This window comes from Delphinus delphis, chromosome 9 (genome assembly GCF_949987515.2).
Source record: "Delphinus delphis chromosome 9, mDelDel1.2, whole genome shotgun sequence".
NCBI lineage: Eukaryota > Metazoa > Chordata > Mammalia > Artiodactyla > Delphinidae > Delphinus > Delphinus delphis.
This window is the reverse complement of record NC_082691.1, coordinates 56,432,971-56,451,059: the sequence shown is the minus strand read 5'-3', so window position 1 is coordinate 56,451,059 and position 18,089 is coordinate 56,432,971. Positions and strand designations below refer to the sequence as shown.

The window sequence follows — 18,089 nt, the reverse complement described above, 5'->3', positions numbered from 1 at the left end:
AGTTGCTTAAATTATTCCTTAAATTTAATACTTTAAAAGTATCAGAGAACTTTTTTTAAGAGAGGATTATTTGAGTAAATTTGATTCTCAAAGTGTAGAGATTGTACTTGTTTAATTAAAGCATTTTACATGGTACCTAGCAGGGTGTTTCACACAGATGGGTGTTTAATGATGATGATGTAGTCTATAATAATGTTCACACAATATGTGAAATATTTTGTAATCATGTGGACTTCTTTATGACAGCAAACATGACTGATTAGATCAATATCATTTGCATATCATTATGGGCTTCATGTGTTTTTGTTCTCTTCTTACATCTTAACGATATCTTAGTATGCTAAAAGAATATTAGCAAGAATATTAGCAGAATTATGACAATGTTTTTCATATTATATCCTTTATGGGATTCTGTGAATAGAAAAAGCAGCAAGGTCTTATGAGATGCTACTATACAAATTATGAGTACATATTGCTTTGAAAATACTGTGCTATGATTTTTTTTACCAACTAGAGTATAGACTACTTGTTGGCAAAAGACTCGATTTCTACTCCTTTCCTGGTAGTTATCTGCACCAAGTAGGTGCTTACTAAATTAACCAATTCAATTAATATTTATTTCAAGTAGCTAATATTTCTGTCAGATGATATGCTGGGAACTTGAGTATGAAGGTGACTAAGAAGGCGTGGTTCTTGTCCTCATGGAGCTCATAGTCCAGACAGGGAGACAATTAAGCAAATATATTAGATTCAACACAGGTGCTCCTTAGGAAAAGTCCAGCTGCTATGGGAGCACATAATAGGAGTTCTGAGCACTCCTACTGTTATCTCAGGAGAATTATTTTCAGTCCCTAGCAAACTATTTAAATTATTTATTGTATAGTAACTATGTTCTAAGTACTATGCTAGCCACTTTTCATTTCATTTTCAAAATATATGTGTATTTTGAGAAATATATAATTATCTTTAGTTTATGGGCAAAGAAGCTGTAAGTCAGATTGATATAGTATAGTGGTTGAGACATGGCCTTAGAGTGATGTAGTACTCTAATTTTTAAACATGATATAGTGTAGTGGTTGAGACATGGCCTTAGAGTGAATCTTGGCTCTGCCATCAAGGCACCGAGTAGATAAGTTCCTTGATATCCTTAGGGATCAGGTGCTTCCATCTATAAAAATGGAGATAATGGTGAGCATCAATTGAGTTAATATATATATGAATAACAGCACAGGGCCAGGCATATGGCAAAGGCTAACTAAATGGTAGCAAAAAAGGCCACAGAACTATTTATTAATTCACCAAAATACTTATTCTTTATTTAATACCTAGTATGTATTGGCAGAAGTACTGTGTTGATTACGTCCCATAAGAACAGTTCTTTTGGCCCACAAATTTTTCAGCAGTATGGAAATATTTGAGATCTGAAAAAGTTCACTACTGGTTCCAAAAAAATGAAAAGAAAAAACATGACAAAATGTAAAATAAGTATTTTATTAAATATCTGCAAAATATTATTATTAATTTAGTATTTCATTATATTTAAAAGTAATTTCTAGGTCAGATTTCCCACTTTGGGAGAATTATGATTATGCTTAATGATTGCCTAGAAATCATTGCCCTTTGAGAATTAAACCACTCATCTGTAGCTAAATAATTTTAAAAGCAAAATTATAAAATCCTTTCAAAATATCATAGCAAAAGAGTTATATTAATTGTGTGATGTGAGTTCATTTTAATATATGCAATATAAAGTGTGAGGAGGTCTAGAAGAGTTGAAGTTAATGGTTCTATTTGTTAGGTGTTGGCTCTATAAATATACCTAGTATGTGATCTCAATTCTCAATGACCTCAGAGTCTGGAAGAAAAATGGACATACAAATAATTAACATACTACCATGTTATAAAGGGTGTAATCACGTTTTATATGAAGTATAGTAGTGATTTAAAAAAAGGAGGTAAGATCAATTATGTAAATAGTTCAGAGAAAATTTCTTAAGATGCTTAAGGTGGGGCTTAAGGAATAAATAGCAAGGAGCTGTCAGGTGAACAGGGTTGGGGAAAGAGAAGGTTACTTGCCACGGGGACCAGACTTGGGAAGTCAGGAAACTGCTGGGTGTGTTATGAAGAGTGTGCCCACTTCAGGAAGCATCTAGAGGGGGAAACAAAGGAGATGAGCCTGTAAAGGCAGACGGAGGACCGTGTCTGGAGCGCCTCTGCTGTGGCTTTGTCCTGCCAGCAATGCTAAGACCCTAATTGCTTTAAAAAAAAAATCAGATTTCTGGTTCAGGAAGGCTTCTCTGGTGATAGTGCGGATGTTCTTTTGGAGAACAGGGGACCCATGAACAAACACTGATCAAAATCAAAGAACTAAAGATTGAGTAGGGAAGGAAACCCATATTTGTTGAAGACCTAGTGGGTGGAGCAGCATGTTAAGCCTCTCACATACGCTATCTTATTAACCCACAAGGCATGCCTGTGAGACGGAGCTGATTCCCATTTTAAAGAGGAGGAAGCCTCAGAAATGTCAAGTTATTGTTCCAGCGTCAGGCCGTTAATAAGCAGTGGATGTGAGTCAAGAAGAAGTCTCTCTGATACCAAATCATTTGTGTATTCATTTCTGTGCCACGCAGCCTTTCCAGGGGACAGATCCTAAGGGTTTGAATTAAGGCAATAACAACAGGGATGGGAAGAATGGACAGGTTTGAGAGATGTTGAGATGACATGGTCTTCTAGATTTTGTGTCTGGATGTGGGGAATGAGGAATGGGTCTGGGATGACTCCCAGCTGTGGGAAAAACATGGAAGGATGTAGAAGAGCTTATCTGGGGGTAGAACAAAGGATTTCAGAAAAACATAGTGGAAATGATGGGGAAAGTGAGCAGCCCTGGCAAAGCAGTCTTTGGAGAGGAAGCACAGAGAAGGGAGGATTGAAGATTAAGCCCCCGGGAGCTTGCATTTATACAAGGATGATGAGGATGAGAGGCATGGTGGTATTAGCCGGCTTTGAGGTCTGACTTGCATAATATTTTTGTTTTAAAACAAATATAAATCTCAGAAATGGGAATTTGGTTTGCTACTTAAAAAGGAAAAAACTCCACTTTCTTAACTCAGAGAAGATTTGACATCCCATTCACCACAGAGATTTTTTTTTTTTTTTTTTTGCGGTACACAGGCCTCTCACTGCTGTGGCCTCTCCCGTTGCGGAGCACAGGCTCCAGACGCGCAGGCTCAGCGGCCATGGCTCACGGGCCCAGCCGCTACGCGGCATGTGGGATCTTCCTGGACCGGGGCATGAACCCGTGTCCCCTGCATCGGCAGGCGGACTCTCAACCACTGTGCCACCAGGGAAGCCCCTGCCACCACAGAGATTTTTACAAAGTAGTTACCGAAGCAGAAAAGAATGGACCCTCTCCCAGTGCTCAGTCAGAACCAGATGTGGGCCAGTGACCTCAGGAGAATTTCAGGTGTTCAGGGAGCCATGGAGACCTTCTGGAAATTCAATGTCTGGACACAGTCTTTCTCATTTGGCCAGGTCTTGAGTGGGGACTGCTGAGTGGGGACAGGTACACTAGAGAAAATTTGCTCTCTAGACTCTTAAATTTATCTTATTGTGTCATATTAGTGAAAGTTATTAGATTAGAAAATGGATGAAGTAAATCAATTCAAATTAGTTGTTATATTAAGGAATTCCAGTGTTCTCACCTATTTTTATAGACTAGAGCAGCCATGAGCTTCACCTTGGAACTTGTTAGAAATGCAAATTCTTGGGCCCTACCCAAGACCACTGGATTAGAGTCTAGTTGCTTTCTGGGAAGAAAATGGTACAGTAACATGCATGTCTCAAAGCACTACCTACTCCTCTTCTCTCTCTATGACCCTTCTTTCCCCCCAGTTTTTTTTCCTGAAAATTGAAGGATCATATTTCTTCCCTCAAATCTGAGAGATACTCAGAATGTGTCCAACACATTTTGTGATGTTATCCTTTGGAATTAGAAAGAATTAAAAAGGTAGTAGGTGTTGAGGTGGGAGAGGCCTTTCTAAGCTACAAACCAGAAGTTATAAAATGAAATTATCGACCACATAAAAATTTAAAACTCTTCAACATCAAAACTCAGTAAATAAATTAAAATGCAAGTTATAAACTGAAAAATAGCTGTATCATATGTGGCAGACAAAAAGTCATTATATACTTTATTTAAAAGGAAAAACTCTTACAAATAAGAGAGGAAAAAAAATAGCCACCCCCAATAAAAAAATGGCCAAAGCAGACATGAGAAGGCAATTCACAAAAGATGAACTGCAGAAGCCAATGAGTTTTTGATCTCATGAGAAATTTTAAAAATATATATATTAAAACAAGAAACCAATTTTCACCGACAAATTGGTTTAAAAATTTTAATAATAAATACATAATGTTGTTGAGGTATGAGAAAATAGACATTATCATAAACTGCTTTTGAACATATAGGCTGATATAACTCTTTCTGATAATGCATTAAAAGTCATGAAAACATGCATGATCTTTGACCCAAAAAGAAGATCATGCTGATCTGAAAAGAATTCATCCAAAGGAAATAATCATAGATATACACAAAAATTTGTCTGTAAAAATATTCATCTTTGTATATTTATAAGAAAGAAAAATTGAAAACAACCTAAACTCTAACAATAAGTTGGAAGTTTATTAGACAATAAATTTTGTGTCCCTAAGTTACTGGGCAGCTTTTAACAACTATGGTGTAGAAAGTGTAATAAAATAAAATCATGTTTATAACATACTGTTAAATAAAAAATCACCTAATAAAAGAATGTGAGTAGTATCCCAGCCTTATTAAAATATACTTGTATATTTCTATATCTCTATCTCTATCATCTATATCTATAAGAATGAAGAAGTAGTATGTCTTTGAAGGCAAGGACTTTGTCTAATTCACAGTGTAGCCCCAAAGTTTACAAGAGTTGCTGGACACATAGCAGATACTCAAAAATATTTGTTTGTTAAAATGTTAACAATCTTATTTCCTTCATATTGGTGAGTTCAAGGCGCTTAAAGATTTGCTCTTTATGTGTCTCTATATCTTCAAAACTTTCTACAATAAATTTGTATTCCTTTTTAAGTCAGAGAAAGAAAATACATTCTAATTTTGAAAAAAATATTACTGGGTAAAATTAGCTATCTATTAGACAGAAACTAAGAGCTAGTTGTCAATATGGGACTCATGAAATTTAAACCACCCAATTCAGTCAAGGTGAGCTGGGTAGTGCAGTAGGAAATGTGGCAAATATGCGATTATAATTCAGGAAATTTAGGCCCATTCAGCTGCTTTGTGCTGCCCTTGGACTATGATTTTAAAACTTTTCCACCAAGTACCCTAAAAGAGAGATCTCAAGATTTTTACTTTAAGGATGAAATTACAATTCATTCAAATTTTGCATTGTGCTTCATAATATACCCAGTTTGTTTCATATAAAATATTTGAAATTGTTTACAATCAAGGAAGATTGATTCTCTGGAAAATTCTCCATGTTATTCTAGGGCTTGTGTGCCCACTGGTGCTCCTTGCAGGGACTTCAGGAGTGTTGTTTAGGCAAGTGTGGGAACAGTGTTATCCAGCAAGACTAGCAGTCTGGTAAGGTGGAGTCAAAGAGACAATTTGTTAGCAAGTGTTCAGAAGAAGGGTAGGTTGACTAATTGACATCAACATGCCATCTGCTTGGCAGGTATATCTCCCCAGTGAAAAATCTCAGGGTGAGGATTAAATGAGATATAAAGTATTGAGTACAATGTCTGACATGCAGTAAGCTCTCAATAAATGCTAGCTGTTCTTAATTATTATTACCAGAGAGAGTTTCACACCCAGATATGACTACCACTTACATGATCAATCTAATTACTGTTACTCTGATTCAACGTGCACCAAGCCACATTCTCATGTAACTACCCAGGCAGATTTTTCCCACCAGGAGGAGATAATCAAAATAGCTTCATGTAGCCATATTTCTCTTTGCATATTTATACATGAGTCAGTCCTAAGATACTGGACATCTCTTCATGGGCAGCACAATCAAATTCCTTTGCCCATGGAATGGTGAAATAGACCTTGGAACGTGGTGATTTTATCAAGGTAAGGCTGCCCCTTGAGGCATATCTGGACCATGGGTCTTTCCTAATCAACAGTTGTAGCTTATTTCCCTAACTACTGTTAACAGGAGTATAATTTTCAAGTAGGTCCCAAATTCCCTAAAGCAGGAGATTTCATGGCCCATAGTAAAAAATACATTTTATAATGTGATCCGGAACATACATTGAAAGTTTCATGAAACAATACCTACTCTTATTACATTAATTACCTAAAGCCAGAATTATAGGCCAACAGCCACTGTCCTGGGATCCATAGATGAAAACTAATTGTGCTTTCCTGCTTAGTCTATATTTTCCTCCCTCTCTGTTCATTCCATTGCACAGTCTGAACTTCCTCGGTCTATGCCTTACTCATATTCTCCTCCTCCACCTATGACCCCTGTCCAGCCTTGAGCTCTCAACATCAACATGAGCTCACTGACTTTTTATAATTACAGCAACTGTTAGTCTTGCTTGGACTTTTCAGGACAATTTTAATATTTTATTCTATGATCCCTGGCTTTGGTTTAGAATATACGTTCATGGGTCTAAGTCCTCTTGTTTTCCCTGGCCCCCTAAATTCTGACCTCAGCTTCATCCAGAGGACGTATAGTGACTGAGGAACCTTTTCTCCATATTAAATGTCCTCATTCACTCACTTATTGTACCAGGCACTGTTCTGTAGGTCACCAACTTCAACTTGCCCACACTTTGTCCAGTTCAGCCTGCCTCCATCTTCCAAAGAGAACTGTCTCTGTCTATTCCAAGAGGGAGTAAGCCCTTTGCTTAGTTCTTAGTGTGTGTTTGAGCTATTTTATGAATGACTAATCAATGCTTTCCTGGCAGTCACAGACTATCCCCCTGATATGGTTCTCTTTTCATCCTGATGGTTACTTTCTTGTAGACACAGAGAAGTAATTTCTGGAGTCAGAGGACTATGGACTCAAATCCTTGTGCTGCCACATAGGAGCTGTGAACATCACTGCCTTATTTGTAACCTCATGAGAGTTTTGCAAAGATTAAATAAAATAAACAAAAATTATACTGTACTATTTAAATGCTTAGTGAGGCATCTAGCACATAATAGGTGGTGAACAAACGTTAATCCATTCCACTCACTTTTTTTCTAGTTAGTAATGCGTGAGGAAAAGATAGAGTGTGGTAACATGGTAATGTTAGCTGGTTTTAAATACTGACACTGTGCTGAATACATCATGTACCTTATCTGATCTAATCTTAGAACAACCCAACAGGGTTCCTTATCGTTTTACAGATGAGGAAAGTTGAAGTCCAAAAAGATTAAAGAGATGGCTGAGGTCACAAAATTAGTAAGGTACAGAGCGATATGTGAACCCCCAAACTAGAAAGATGTTCAAACTTCTGACCCCATTTATGGCATAAGATCCACTGGGGGTCAGAATTCTTTACAGATTAAAATCAGATTGCTTACTGCATACACAATTATATTTCTTGCCTCTCCCCAAGATGAGGATTCTAGGCTTCCTCCAATTATCCTCCCACCTCCATTAGCTTAGGACCATTTGGGAAAATCTTGGGCATGAGGTAGTTGGAAGGAGCTGCTAAAGTTCATAATAAAAAACAGTTATGAACCACTTGACCATTTTGTTTGTTTGTTTTTTACTCACCATTTTGCACAGCGCTGCAGCTGTCAGTATTAAATGTTCTGAACTGACTCAGCCAGGGCCAGGCGAATGGGGGCTCTGTCTGGGCATTTAGTTTACTGCTTAGCTCACAGAGCCACCTGCCTTGATGTTACAGCTTCTCAAACACATTTTTGTCAATTCCAAAGGCCATTAGGTTAGTATGTGCCTAACCGCAGTACATCTCTTTGTTTTGGATAGTAACCAGTGCTTTCCCAGCTGTTCATTTTTCTCTCTTCCTTCTTTGTTTCCCTACAGCTTGAGCTTTTGAGCTTTTAGCATTCATCACTTTTTTTCAAGCTGTTAGACCAAATCTAGAATTATCATTCTAGCATTTCAGAGGACTTGGCTTTGTCCATTTTCAGACTTACGTTAAATCCTAAAAGAATAGCTTGCTATAGAGTACCCTTAAAAATATATCTATATCTATTTACATCTATCATCTATCTATATCTTTCTATCTCAGAATTTATTTAACCTCTGAGAAAACATAGTTTAAATTACATCCATTTAATACATGCATCTATACATTTTTCTTATTTCATTGAATTTATTTTTTGAATATGTAAAACATGCCCTTGATTCCAAAGGCAAAACTATACAACAAGATAGATTCAGAAAGGTCTTGCTTTCCAGCCATCTCTTCCACCCTGCTTCCTCCCTCCCTTTAGATTTAATAATTTTATGCTTTTAAACCATTTAAAAAGTGTACTATACATACAGTGAAATATTCACATCATGATCATACAGCTTGATGATTTTTCATAAACTGAATAGACCCATGCACCCACTGTGTAGAATATTTCTAGCACCCCAGAAATTGCCCTTATGCCCTTTCCACTCCTATGTCACTCTTCTCTCCAGAGATGACCACTCTCCTGACTTCAGACACTAGGTTAGTTTTGCCATATGTAGAACTATATATAAATAAGATAATGCAACAATATATTTATTTATGAGATCCATCCATGTTGCTGTGTGCAGTAGAAGTATTCACTTTTTCATTGCTGTTAACATATTCTATTATATTAAAAGACACATACAAGAATGTTCAAGAAGCATTATTTGTTAGAGCTAAAACCTAGAAACCCTTTTCTCCATCAACAGCAAAATGGATAAATAAATTACGGTATACTATATATGCATCTTAGTGCACATATGTATTTCTGATGGGTACATTCCCAATAGTAGAATTCCTGGGTCACGTGGTATGTGTGTGTTCAGGTTTTTGTATATATTGCCAAAGAGTTTCTAAAAGTGGATGTTCCAATTTACACTTCATCCAGCAGTGTATGAGTTTTATTTGTTCTTCATCTTTGCCAACACTGATAATTTCTGTCTTAGTAATATTATCTGTTCTTGTAGGTATCCCACTGTACTTTTGTTTTTCCCTGATGACTAATCATTTGTACTAGTGTTTGGTTTATTCTTCTATTAATTTTTGCAAAAGGGGAAATATACATACACACACCCCTTTATCTCACAAAGGGTAGCACTCTGTTTTTGTTTTGCATATTACTTTTTTCACTTATATTATATATCCTGGAGATCCCCATGTAATATACTATATCAAGACAGTCCTCATTTCTTTTTACTTCTGCATAGTATTCAATTGTGTGAATGTTCCTTAGTTTCTTTAATCAGTCCCCCATTGATGGACAGTTAGGTTGTTTCCAAACATTTCCTGTTGTAAATATACTGAAATTAATAGGCTTGTGTTGTGCATATGTCTTTTAATATTTTTGCTGCTGTACCTTTGAGATAGGACTTAGAACTTGCTGTGTCAAAGGTAAATGCATGTGTAATTTTGTTAGATATTGCCAAATTTCCTTCCATCAGGATTAAGACATTTTATACTCCCACAAGTGGTATGTTGTGGTAAGTATTCTGATATTCTACATTTTTATTTCTTTAGGATATATTTCTGTAAGTGGGATTACTGGGTGGAAGGATATGGATATTCGACATATATGGTCAAATCTTTCCAGGGTATTTGTGGTATACACTTTCTATAGCAGTTGATGAGACTGCTGTTCTACCACACCCCAGGGAGTATTAGGAATTTTAATTCGATAGAGCTTATCACATTGCTTCATGCTTAATTTGCCCAGGTGCTCAACATATAGCTCTTCACTTGATTAATGTTTCATATTTTCCTCTATTCTTTTAAAAAATGCCTACTTGCTCTTTTCCAATTTAAAAGAAAAACTGTAAAATTAAAGAAAGAGATCGTATCTGTTAAGTGCAAAAATGTCAAGTTCTTTAATTTTCCCCTTTACTCTTAGGATTTATGAGATGACCTGAGCAATTAGCTAGGTACAGCTGTGTCATCAAGAGGTGGCTCAGAGGTGTGGGCAGCAGGTTTCTTTTTCTTCAGCTCTCCCATTAAAGCTTCTCCAAATAAACATGCAATCTGAAGGCAGTGCGCTCAGTATGAAAACTGGAAAGGCAAATCCCCTCATCTTTCTTACAACAGATTATTACCCATAAACCCTTTTTATATAGAACTTCTAGAGCTGTCACTAACTTTGTGTATCTCAGCAGTTCTCAGGTTATAGACCCCAAACCAGTAGCATCAGAATCACCTGAGGATTTGTTAGAAATTCAGACTCTCAGGCCCCACCTTGAACCTATGATATCAGTATCTCTGCAAAAGTCTGGCGATCTGGGACTGTGTGTGTGTGTGTTTTAACTGGGATAAAATATGCATAATATTAAACTTACCATCTTAACCATTTTTAAGTGTACCATTCACTAGTGTTAAATACATTCACGTTGTTGTGCAACCATCACCACCATCCATTTCCAGAACTCTTTTCATCTTGAAAAACAGAAGCTCTATACTCATTAGACAACAACTTTCCATTTCACCTCCCCTTAGCCCCTGGCAACCACCATCCTACTTTCTGTCTCTGTGAATTGGGCTACTCCAGGTACCTCAAATAAGTGAATCACACAGTATTTGTCTTTTTGTGACTGGCTTAGTTAACTTAGCATAATTTCCTCAAGGTTTATCCATGTTGTATTATGTGTCAGAATTTCCTTCCTTTTTAAGGCTGAATAATATTCCATTGTATGGGTGTACCACATTTTTTTAATTCATTCATCCATCAATGGACACTGGGTGGCTTCCACTTAACAATCTGTGTTTTAACAAGCCCTCTAGGTGATTCTCATGAGTTTGGGAACTACTGGTTAACAGGGAATAAAAGTGTAGTGATTAATGTCATCTTGACAGACATAGAATTCTTTTTTATAATGTTTTAAGCTATCTTTGATATAGCAAGTTAACCTAAATGAACCATATGACTCAGGGCAAAGAAGTATAAAATCTCTTTGCTTGTGGTAATCTCACAAGGATGCAGTATGAAACGCTACAATGCCAAATGAAAAGTATTTAATAATGTTTGAAATAAAAACTGTGTTATTATAAGCAAGAATATGTATGATGATAAAGTGTTAAATTAGGCTATCTGATCTTTGAAAGGTGGAAACTGGACAGGGATGAATACTTATCAAATTAAAAAGGGAAGATGGATAAAAGAAAAAAGTAATGACATCAAAGGGCACATGCCGTAAATAACAATGGTAAACAGAAACATTCTATTTTATGCTTACCATGGAATTTAGTGAGCTGTCCATGGAATTAACATTATAGCAATTTTGAATGAGCCGGATTCTTTTGCAGTTACCAGGGAACATCTGTGGTTATATAAACCACCATAACAAGGGTAGTCAAATCTCATGAAACAGAGCATTAACCCACAGCCTGAGGTAGAAAGTCAGTCGAGGACCTCATGGTTGCGTGCAGCCTTGCATAATGGGCTAAATAAGCTTTGAGATGGGGAGATTCAACTTTCTTACAAGAATCCCAGCTAGAAGATCCTGCTGGGGGCAGAGTGTAGTACTAGACAGGCTAATGATATGATTTGACATATGAATATTAATTCTTACTCAAAAAATGAAAATATGTATTTGATTCTAATACATTTTATTTGAAGGAGAAAATGATCCCAATGATCATATACCTGATACCTGGCACAGAGTAGGTATTCAGATAAAGATTATCTGAATGAATGAACAAACGAGTGAATAAACAATGAATGAATGAATTTCATGGACTTTACTGAGTACCTATAATGTGCAGGCTAAAGGAAGGCCCTAGTGATCTATAAAAGTAAATAAGTTAGCAGACTCCCTGGTGAGTGAGCAAATAAATGAATATCCTCTTATTTGGCATCTCTTGTTCTCACTACTAAATTAACTGTATGACCTCGGGCAAATTATTTAAAGTCCCCGGGTCTCAGTTTATTTATCTGTAAAACTGTGTATCTGTGGGTGCCATGGGATGCCAAGATAGATGATCTTTAAAGGTTCTTACAGTTTTCAAATTCTGTTTCTTATGCTTTATTGGGAGGGAGGGGTGCTCTCATGTATTCATTCAGCAACGTGCATTGTGTGAGTGTAAGTCACTGTGCTATAATTTTCCCGTAATTTGTTAAAATCACTCTCATTTCTCATGACTGTAAAACAGCTCTGCTAAATGTCAGGGAGAAAAATCTTCATAAATGGATCCCTATAAAACTCACACCAAAATAGCAAGCACTCTTTGGACGCTGGCACAGCCCCATGAGTTAGGTGCTCTCCTACCTTCCCAGAGTTTCCAAATTCTAAGAAGTGATAATCGCAACACCTGGGGTGGGTACTACCTCCTCCTGATGCCTTCGCAAATCATTCTTTGACAACAGCTGTGTGAGGATCTTCAGGCCTTTCCACAGATCAGCAATACTGTGCAAAAAGTTAAAAAAAAAAATCATTTCAGAGGCATTTGGTTATTTAAAGATTTGGATCTGTATAAACACATCCATCCCAAGTGATAGAGAAATGGGACTTGCAGATGTTGCTTGATTTTTCTTTTTACCTAGGGATTTCATAGTATCTGTTCTTCAATTTCCAACTCAGTATTAAATGCTTGTATAACTTAAGTGTTTCATCTAATTAAGCTTGAAAAGTATTTAAACTTTAGATCAGCCCAGATAACTTGAAAATAGAAACAAGTGGGGCAATTCTGCCAGTTCAGGCTTGATCTAGAATGCGTTTCATTTCTAATGACTTAGGTGTTGGTAAATATAGCTCTAGTGGTTTCTGGGCAAACCAACTCTAAATGCTTGAATCTTTCAGGGCTATATAAGCAAGGCTATCACATTCTATCTCTGCTTCCCATCATTTTAAAATGAGTCCATTTCTTGGACCTGAAATGGGTGAGGAATAACTCTTCGCTTAAAATTACAGACTGGTGCCGAGTCAGTAGCATGATATACCTAAGCAACATTTTTATTGTAGCGGAAGAGCACCTTAACATCCACAATAAATATATTCCTGAAAAGTTGTGTTTGAACATCTTGCTACTTTCCCCGTTTATGTGTTATTGCTCTGCCACTTGAAATATAATTGAATCCAGCAATTTTTATTCGGCACGAATGTATAAAATAGATTACTTATTGTTTGCTATACCGAATGATGTCTCCAAACTAGACTTAGGAGAGAAAAATGAAGTGTGGTGTACATGCGTGTCTACATTGGTGATTTTCCTCAGAGAAAGGGCAACATTTGACAATCGCAGACAGATTGACTTCATGAAGAATGATAATTCCTTCTTAATAAACATGTGCTCCAAACGACATCTTTTCTTACGGGGATAGTAAATTTATACTCTCTATCATATGAGTAATTATTTAAGACATTTAGGAACGTGTTCTAGATGTGTATTTCTAAGTACTTGAGATGTGTAGGACTGTTTTATATGTGTATTGCCTCCTGTAGAACCCAAGTAGGCTAACTCGTTCTGCCTTTCTTCCCTTTCTGAGAGGGACGCTCTTTACAGACCCACCCCCAGGAGGCGAGAACGTGCCCAAATCCTCTCTTCGCCATTTCTGCTGCCTCCGTGCTAGCTTTCATGAATATCTTTGACACTATTTGTGCCTTAGCTGCCTAACGGTCTTCCTGACTCAGGATTTGTCCAGGTCCTGTCCGTGCTCCAATTAGAGACTAGTTGTTCCAGAAACGCAAATTGCCACCATGTCACAGCCCTGCGTGAAATCCACAGGCTCATTTCCGATGGCTTGGATACCCCTTTTGTGTCACAGTTCTCAAGTTCACTCATGTCATTCTTTAAGCTGGAGCACACTTTTCTAGCTCCTTCCCTTGACAGATGCAAATAAATTCTTTACTTCTGACTGGAAACTTCAGTGATCTCCATGCTGAGTTAGGTGCCTTCTCTCCCTGCTACCCCAGTGCCCTATACATGATGTTATCATAATACCACAGCTATTCATCCATCTATTCTTCTGTCTCTTCCATTAAACAAGGAGCCTGTCATTCCTGTAACCTTAACCATTAAATCTCTCCCCTTATCTATTATGTCTTTAGCAATGACAACAGTGCCTGATGTGTAGTAGTTTCTCAAGAAAGGCAGGTTGCAAGAATGAATGCATTCACTCACTCATCCATACTTTGGTCAACTTTATTTAAAAAAAAAAAAGCTCTATTACCAGAGGGCTTGTTATGCTAATAGCACTATATCTTGGGCATCTGTTTCAAAATAATTCTGTGCTTAGGATTTCATATTAGCGTTAATATCCTACAACATTACCTGGGCCACAATACTTAATGTAAGCACGACAATTTATGCCAAAATATAATGTTGAGAATGGATTCTGGAACCCCAAGCAAATATTTCAGAAAGATCTACTGTATAATTAGTTGTTTATAAAAAGTTTCCCAAGTTCTGTCTTTTCATAGATTCTCCCACAGAACAGGAGCTGTTGGAATAAAACTTACATCTATACTGTGCTATTTAACGCTTGAGTCAAATGCCTGTAAAGGCATTGTTAAAAATATAGTTTTCTCTCCCAAACAAATTTTACTTGTAATGTGTTCACATGAGCACTTTCTTCATTATCAGCTGGCAAGCAAAATGAAAAAGCCGTTGGACCTAGGGCTGCAAGCACCAGCTTTGATTTTTGAGGGTGTGTGGTTAGAAAATAGATTTTCTAGTGTGAATTAACTGTGCCCAAGGCTTATCTTTCTCTTTTTTAAGATTTCCCTTTGGCTACACAGAGCTTAGTGCTACAATAGCTCTTATACTAGGATGGTAGTTACAGAGCAATTTTACCCCTCAGGGTACATTTGGCAATGTCTGGAGACATTTTTGGTTGTCATAACTGGGGGAGAGTGGTGAGATAATAGCGTTAGTTTGTAGAGGCCAGAGGAGCTGCTGCACCTCCTATAACACACAGGACAGCTTCCCACACGCAGAATTTTCCAGCCTGAAATGTCAACAGTGCCAAGAAGGAAAAGCCCTGTACTAGAATGAAACAAGAAAGGTGCAATTAGAAGCTGAAAAGTGAGAATTTGCGGTGCTTGTGATTGACTTTTCTTTCGTGATTTCCTGCTCCTTGCAAGGGATGATTGCTACGGGTAGTTCACAACATAGGGCTGTTTGCTACTCCAAGGCTAGCTGGAGAGTCTCTCTCACTCCAGTCTGCTAAGACTGTCTTGTGTAAGATAATATAGTTACAGGAGTGACGACCCGTCACCTTTGTTGTATTTTATTGATTAGAAGCAAGTCACAAGTCCCACCTGCACTCAGGTGGAGGGTATTATACAAAGGTGTGGACATCTGGAGGTAGGAATCATGAAGACCACCCTGAGATACATCCATACAACATATTGTTATCTTGATGGCAGGTGTGGAGTTTTGTGCTGTGTCAACCTAGTTAAGCTGCACAAGTGATGGAGTGGCCATTACTTTCTGCTGGATGTCATGGTCAGATCGATGATGGATTGATGTGAAACTGCCTGGCCAGTTCCAGCTGGTCTGGCTCCTCTTTCCAACTGCTGACCAACAGCTGCCCCAGGACCATCACCAGAGGCCGATTAAAGCCTGCAGAGGCAATTGCTGCACAAAGGCCGTAGCTTCCGGTCAGCTCCGCTTCTTGGCCAGGAGTCTGGTGTCTTAGACTAAATCCACCACGAGACCTTCATTTCCCCAGCTCTTCACAATTGTATTAGGTCAATTCTATGAAGTCTCTTCTTCCATAATACTCAGGGAATGGTGATCCCCTCACCAAGCCCTGACTGATACAGATAACATTCCATATTAGAATCAGAGGATGTAGCACTGTGCTAGGTGCTGTGGTCAGTAAAATCTAATATAACATTATACTCCCACTATAATATAATATAATATAATATAATATAATATAATATAATATAATATAATAATATAATATAACCTCTCTGTTTTGTTTACTGCTATACCCCCAGTGTCAAGAATAGTGCCTTGCATATAGCAGACAATCATAAATATTATCTTCATGAAATATGTATCTATAAATAAATAAAGAATATGTGTGTGTGTGTGTGTGTGTGTGTGTGTGTGTATATATATATATATATATATATCCTTTATTATTGCTTATTTTAGCATTTAAATACATTTGGTATCTAACTTGGCCCTGACTATTTTCTTATTCAGAACATCTTTTGGGAAAGGCAGGGTGGACTACTGCTTAAGTAAAATAATATAACATAACACATTATAATTTAAATTTACCAATTTGCCTAGGAGACTCTATCTATCTACCTACTTATCTACCTATCTATCTATCTATCTATCTAGTCTCCTAGGCAAATTGGTTTCTTAGTCAAAGATTATCTTTAGGACCCTCAGCCTATATATTTTGCTTGTTTCCACGAACCTCCCCCATCACACAGATGTCCATTCTGCCCCCTCTTTGCTATTTGTTTTCACTACCTTCCATGTCAGATGCTCAATGTGTCTACAGTTAATGGTTAAAAATTATTATTATACTTTATTATAGTTTTTGTGTACCTTAAAAACTATTTTTATTATACTTTACAGTTTTAAAGGATTTCACCTAAATGCACCTCCAGTTAACAGTAACTTTAAAGTCAAACATGTTTCCTGTTTGTATTCAATGCTATCTCGGTCCTTTGTAAACAATTTTCTGGAATTGGTAAACAAGTGAGGGACATTAGGAACTAAGGAGACTATCTCTCTCTGCTAGATATCACAGTCTACTATCAATACTTAGGCAGTAGTACACCCTGCCTTCCCCACACGGTGTTCTGAAATGGAAAATAGTCAGGGGCCAAGCTGGACACCAAAGATATTTAAACACTAAAGTGAGCAATAAGGAAGGAGATATAATATTGGTGCTCAAAATAAATATGTAGTTTGTAGAAAATGTAGATAAAATTAGGAAAGAAGGCCAAAGTATACTTACGGATTTTGACCATATGTATCATATGTAATGGGAAAGCGTTAGCATATAACCTTGAGAGAGAAAAACCCTCTGTGCACAGTGCTTTCTTTGGAAGACTGTGCTTATTCTGGGGGAGAAATGACCATTTGCCATTAATTTTTTTGTCATTTAAATTTAATAAAGTAATCATCAGGAACATTTTTACAAGGGACTTTAGTGATCTCTTGGTCCAATCCTCTTATTTTGTAGAGGATTTATTTGGGGTCCAGGGAAATACTTGCTCAGGTCATGCTAATGAATAGGGTAGAATCTAGAAGTTGAAAAAGACTTATTGTCTCTAATCATTCTTGTTGAGTCATCATTCCTGAGGTGGCCCATTCTATCTCTGAACAATTAATTCATGGCCTCTCTTTTTTTTTTTTTTTTTTTTTTTTTTTTTTGCAGTATGCGGGCCTCCCCCGCACTGTGGCCTCTCCCGTTGCGGAGCACGGGCTCCGGACGCATAGGCTCAGCAACCACGGCCCACGGGCCCAGCCGCTCCGCAGCACGTGGGATCCTCCCGGACCAGGGCACGAACCCGCGTCCCCTGCATCAGCAGGTGGACTCTCAACCACTGCGCCACCAGGGAAGCCCTTCATGGTCTCTTTTAATTTTTGTAATCTAGTCACTAGAATTCTAGGATCTTATCTAATAATAAGAAAAAATTGGTCTTTTCCAGTGGTTCTGTTCCTCTCATTGAGTAATGCATTCAGTTTCAATGAGTTTTATTTTTATTTTTTATGAGGGTATAGATTTTTGGACAATAAAAGATCATATAAAATTTTAGAAGACTAAGAAGAACACCATTGGACACTTGGTTTTATATTCCAGTGTTCTCCTATACAACAGTTGAAATAAAACCAAAGAAAACAAGAAAACCATATCCTTTACAATATAATTGAAAAGAATAAAATACTTAGAAATAAATTTAACGAAAAAAGTACACAATTTATATGCTGAAAGTTACAAAACATTGTTG

General features: G+C 37.2%; 1 protein-coding gene across 2 annotated transcripts in view; it reads right to left on the bottom strand.

Moving 5' to 3' along the window:
• The window catches only part of PALS2 (protein associated with LIN7 2, MAGUK p55 family member), a 218,525-nt gene that overhangs the window by 116,134 nt on the left and 84,302 nt on the right, over positions 1–18,089 (bottom strand). For both annotated transcript variants that reach the window (XM_060020613.1, XM_060020614.1), the window contains exon 4: positions 12,491–12,569. The gene's annotated coding sequence lies outside the window, so the exon portion shown is untranslated. The remainder of the gene's footprint in view (positions 1–12,490; positions 12,570–18,089) is intronic.